The sequence below is a fragment of the Callorhinchus milii genome, unplaced genomic scaffold (genome assembly GCF_018977255.1).
Source record: "Callorhinchus milii isolate IMCB2004 unplaced genomic scaffold, IMCB_Cmil_1.0 Scaffold8, whole genome shotgun sequence".
Taxonomy (NCBI): domain Eukaryota; kingdom Metazoa; phylum Chordata; class Chondrichthyes; order Chimaeriformes; family Callorhinchidae; genus Callorhinchus; species Callorhinchus milii.
Genome location: NW_024704749.1, coordinates 20,903,221 through 20,909,046, shown reverse-complemented (window position 1 = coordinate 20,909,046; position 5,826 = coordinate 20,903,221).

The window sequence follows — 5,826 nt, the reverse complement described above, 5'->3', positions numbered from 1 at the left end:
CAACAATCCTGCCTACATGCCTCTTCATTTCAATAAGATGAAATTCAGTCGAGCTTGCGAAGCAGAGTGTAACGAGCAAAATATCCAGATGTGTTTTGACAATTGCATTTTTCACAATTGCACAAAGATCGTGGAGATCTTTTTTCTGTTGACATAAAAGAATATTGTCAATTTTTCATAGAATCTTTTTTTACACTTTTTACCTAACACAGAAACAGGCTAGGTGTTCGACAACTAGTCCGTGACAATATTTATATATAATATTATATTTATACTCCACATGATTCTCCACCCTGAATGAGGACATGGCTCCTGCTCTGCCTATGTGAAATTTGTGATAAAATAGAACTATATTTCTTGAAAGTATTAATATTTGCACCACTTAAAAGCCCATTGGAATTTCCCAAATGAGTTGGATTCCAACCCTGATGATCTGTACATTTCTACACCATATAAAAGCATGCAGACTGTCTGTCCCCTGTTTATTTTGAAGCATAACCACGTCATTTGATAACTCAGTCAGGGCTCAAAATAATGTTAACGATTTTTAAAAAAAAATTCACATGAAAAGTTCTGTTTGTATTGATGCAAACAGAACAACAGGGCAGGGAGAAAGGTCATAATAAATCCAGGGCTCTGGTCATTTTAGGATGGTCACACACACACATCTTCAAAACCTGTATTTATTGTGCAGTTAATGCTGGCAAGGGTGATACAGTGTGTGGAATATAGAGCCGTGTGCAATTTGGACAGGAAAAACCTCAAGAGACACACTCACACCCAAGCTACTCTGTACACACAGTTGATTGAAGCGTGTTGAGGAGTTAACTCTACAATATCAAAGAGAATCAGGTCAGAATGACTAATTAACTATGCCACTGGATACATTAGAAAGTAGAGTTATACCACAGTTTAGTCCTTCAGTTGAATTGTCCACAGGATTAAGTGGAACCTGATTTTAGACAAAACGAATAGCAGTTTGCAAAGGATTATAAAGAAAGCAGTCTCTTCCCTTCCCTCCTCAGGAAACCCACACTTAGAAATCCATGTAAATAACCAGGACTAAGACAAGTCTCTCATTAAGACAAGTCTCTCATTTTTTTACTGGCTTGTTTTCTCTGATGCTACATTTTGCATCGTTCTTAGTGTTGGAGCAAAGCGATTTTTCAGAGTATTAAAAGGCACAACTTTTTTTCCTCATTTGCTTGTGAAACAGCCCTGTTTGCGATAAACCCGACCTTTAAGTGAGATATCAAATGTTACTGTTTGTGTTATTCAATGGCAAATAATAGAATGTCTTTCCTTTGCATTGTTACCGATAAGAAACAAATTCTGTCTTGCAAATTCAAACCGGCGAGAACTATATATATTTCTATAATTTTTTTTAAAAAATCACAACTAACTGCAGAATATGTCACGATCTTCAAATAAACAAAAAAAAGTTTATTTTGCCCAGGCACAGGAAAAAATGTGGATTTTTTTTTTGTAGTCAGTCTACATATGTCAGCAATTTTGCTGCTTTGTGTATTTTGGCTAGCAACAGTATTTCATGATAGATGAATGAAGGAAAATCATAAGCCTCTGGCAGTCCCAGGGCCCATGCAAATTGCTTTCAGCTGATTACTTTATTTCATTTGACATTTATCAAATAGTTTTCAGTGGGCACGTCCCGTTACTACTGTGCGAACGATTGTTAAAAAGCAATAATATTCCTCCCCCCAAAAAAATCGCGACGCACAGCGTTAATGACTTTGCAACCAGCAAAACATTTTAATTTGCTCGGCTACGAGACGGGTAGGGTGGCATTCATTCCTCTGACGTTCTAACCTTTTTAAGACAACATGTTGCCCTTGCAGAGTGAGTTCATCTCTCTTTTAATTTTGCTCTCAACAACATCAATGCTTTGTTTGGCTGGTGACATGTGGTCCAGCCTGCAGAGGACGGGGGTGGGTGGGTGGGTGGGGGAGTGGGGGGGGGGGGGCTGGGTTTTTGATTATCCACTGGGAGGCGCACTTGAGCGCCAGATGAAAAGTTTCGAGTTTTCTTTCACCGCCTGACGAGTTTTTTTTTTAGAATATTTGTACACGTTATTGACAGTGGGACTAATGCAGATGGGAAATATTTTACTGTGTCTTACAAAGAAATAGCCTGCTGCGCTCCCTCTAGCCAGATGGCTCCATATTAATTTGGTACAGCTCCTTTAACGTCGGAAAGACGTCTCTCAAAGCGCTTCGCAGGGTTTACTGAAAAGTGTAGTCACTGTGTATTTTGTACAAAGTTTCCGAGCGAACTTACTCTGTATTGGTCACAACTAAATGCTTATGTTAGTGATTTGCTTAATTGACACTTACTGATTTGTAATTTCTCTGCCGAATGAGTTTCTGTGAGACTATTGTAATGTTTTTATGCAGCAACGTTTAAAAAGGAACAGCGGTTTGACAGTGAAAAGCATATTTTATAATAGCTTCTTAAAGCCCATTTTAAAATAGAAAGCATACGTTTGCCAACCTCCCCCCCCCCCCCCCCCCATTCTAATAAATATGTCTTTCACTTCATGGCTGTTTGCGGGATATGCAAACTTTACAGTCAAATCCTGTGAAGTGCTTTGAGTCGTCTCGATGACGTGATGAGGCGCTGTATCAAATTCAAGGATTATTATCTCTTTCCTCAGTTGCATCCATCCATTGTCTCCGAGCTTTGAGAAATTGGAATCAAGTTACATCAAGGTGTCACGTGGCCAATTCTGTAAATGTCTCGTGGCTTTTTACAGGCTGCTTCCCAAGGTCAGACAGCTGAAGCCTAGATATTTCTAAAAGTACACATGTTTTTTTTTCTTGCAAAAGTCTCTGCCAAAAAAATATTGGAAAGCAAACAAACAGGGATAGCTCTCAGCTTGAGTGCTTGTGCAAAAGAAAAATCCAACATTTGAGAAAACTAAGCCAATTTACAAAGTCGAGAGGAACATCTGATGAAACGTTCATAATTTAGCAAGTCAAGTGAGGCACGTTTTAGTCACTCGTTCCACATGTGTGCTTGGCGCTCACTGTGAGAGCTTGGGGAAAGGTGTTCAATGTTTGTTCAGAGGAAATCGCCACTCAGCAAAGTTGGATTGTATTCAATAATCCCCGTGCGAGTGTGCGTGTGTGTTACTGTAGCGAGTGACATAATGTCATGATCAGAGGTTTGGCAGAAAAAAGGCCGTTCAGTAATAATAATCCTTGCATTTGATATGGAGCCTTATCGTGTCGTGAGGGGTGCTATATAAATGCAAGTTGTTGTTGTGTCAAGACTTTGAGCTCAGGCTGACTGAGACTCCATTGAGGTACTGTGCTCACCAACAGCTACACAGAGAATGCACTTTACTGTCAATTCTGTGAGATGGACCTTTGAGAAATTTCGATGACGGGATAAAGTGCTACATCAAATAAGAACATAAGAACATAAGAATTAGGAGCAGGAGTAGGCAATTCAGCCCCTCGAGCCTGGCCCGACATTCGATAAGATCATAGCTGATCTTCTGACCTAACTCTAATTACCTGCCCTATCTCCATATCCCCCAATCCCTCTATTTTTTAAAAATCTATCAGTGTCAGCCTTGAAAATGTTCAAGGACTGACATCTACAGCCTTCTGGGGGAGTGAATTCTATAAATTCATTACCCTCTGAGTGAAGAAATGTTTCCTCAACTCTGTTCTAAAAGGCTGACCCTTAATTTTCAGACTGTGACCCCTGGTTATAGATTCTCCTACCAGGGGAAACAGTCCCTCAGTGTCTACTTTATCAGCCCTTTAAGAATCTTATATGTTTCAATAAGATCTCCCCTAATTCTTCTGTACTCTTGAGAATACAGCCTTAGTTTATTCAGCCTCTCCTCATAGGTCAGTCCCCACAACCCGGGAACTAACTGAGTGAACCTACGCTGCACCCCCTCGAGGGCAAGTATGTCCTTTTCTAAATAAGGAGACCAAAACTGCACACAATACTCTTGGTGCGGTCTCACCAGGGCCCTATACAGTTGCAGCAAGACTTCCCTACTCTTGTACTCTAAACCTTTTGCAATGAACGCTAACATGCCATTCGCCTTCTTAGTTGCTGCTGCACCTGCAAACTAACTTTTTGAGACTGGTGCACAAGGACACCCAAATCCCTCTGAACACTAACACTATTTAGTCTCTCCCCCTCTAGAAAATAATCTGTTTTTCTATTTTTTCTACCTAGGTGAATAACTTCACACTTCCCCACATTAAATTCCATCTGCCACCTACTCGCCCACTCCCCGAGCCTATCTATATCCCGTTGCAATCTTTTTGCATCATTCTCAGAGCTTGGATTATTGCAAGGATGCACTTGGATTAAATGCAAGGATTATTATCATGACTCTTCATAATGTTTTGCAAAACCCAGCAGCTGGTGCTTATATTCAAGTCCAGAGTTTGGCACATAAACTGATTGATATAAATCTGGTATTATTGTTGGGCTCAAGTACAAATACAGCCCAACAGGTCCCACAGATGACAGAGGAGAGTTTGCCACCTGATACCTAGTTTTAGCCTTTGCAGAACATTTCATCTTATTAATAAAGATAACACAGAACCGTGGAAAACTGGTAAATTTGGATTAAAACTGGAAGTTGGTCCAAATTAAGATTGAATTGAAGAATTGTCTACATTTCTGCAGTGTCTTAGAATTTTAAGGCTAAATGATTTTACAGATTAAGACTAGTTACAGACTTCCACCATCGACAGCCGCGCTTTCAGCCACTACTCCCGGAAACGATGGAACACTCTCCCTCAATCCCTCCGCCTTGCCCCCTCCCTACCTCACCATCTTCAAGTCGTGCCTGAAGACCTTCCTCCTTGACCGTGCTTACGGTCACCCCCCACCATGCTCCACCACTGTCAACCGCTCTGAGATGCTATACAAATGCAAGTTGTTGTAGTAGTTCTAGGTCTGTGGTCACCAACCCCTCATCTCGGTGTTAAACAGCAGAAGGGCGCCCTGAGCTACACACAGTGCCGAGGTTATACACCCGAATTAAGACCCCATCATAAAATTAGCTCAATTTAGCGGTATAACATTTTTGCCCTAAAATATACAGCCAATTCACTTTACCGTATATTCTGTTAAGCGCTTTGAGACGTCTCGAAGACGTAATAAGGCGCTATATCAAATGCAAGGTTTATTATTATTATTAAATGAGGAGGGGCACTCCAGACCCTAGTTAGGGGAAGATCATGGCTTGGTTATTTTGACGGTAAGGGTTGAGATTCACAGACTGCAGTTTCTCACACTAAAGGGAAGGCACTTCAGGAGAGAACTCATTAAAGTATAAAACATCCTATTTTTTGGGGTGGGGGTCAGCCGGGTGACTGACACAAATGCGCAAACCCATCACCGTGCTTAAGAGTATCGAAACCAGGCTGAGGTTTCCATGCATCCAACCTACACATGGAAATTGCAGAGATAGATTGTTGGAATGGAAGGAGCTCTCTCTTTCTGGAGGGACGCATTCTGTTTACCTAATTCTGGAGAGTATTAGGTGGGGGTTTGCAAGAGCCAAGGCTTGGGGACCCCAGAGTGTGTGTTAGGGTAACAGCTGGAGTCCAACCAGCTAAAACCGCATAGCTTGCCATTGATATCGCTGTTCCTGCTGCTTGTCTAGCTAGGACCATGTTACAAATTAGGCTTTGGCTTGCAGGGTTAACAGGAGCTGAGTGGGATGACTCCCTGGCCCCAGTCGGGGCAAATAAACAGAATCCTTGTGATGTGTCCAACATGGTCAAAAAAAAATCAAGCCCAGCCCAGAAGACGAACAGGCAGTTCCAA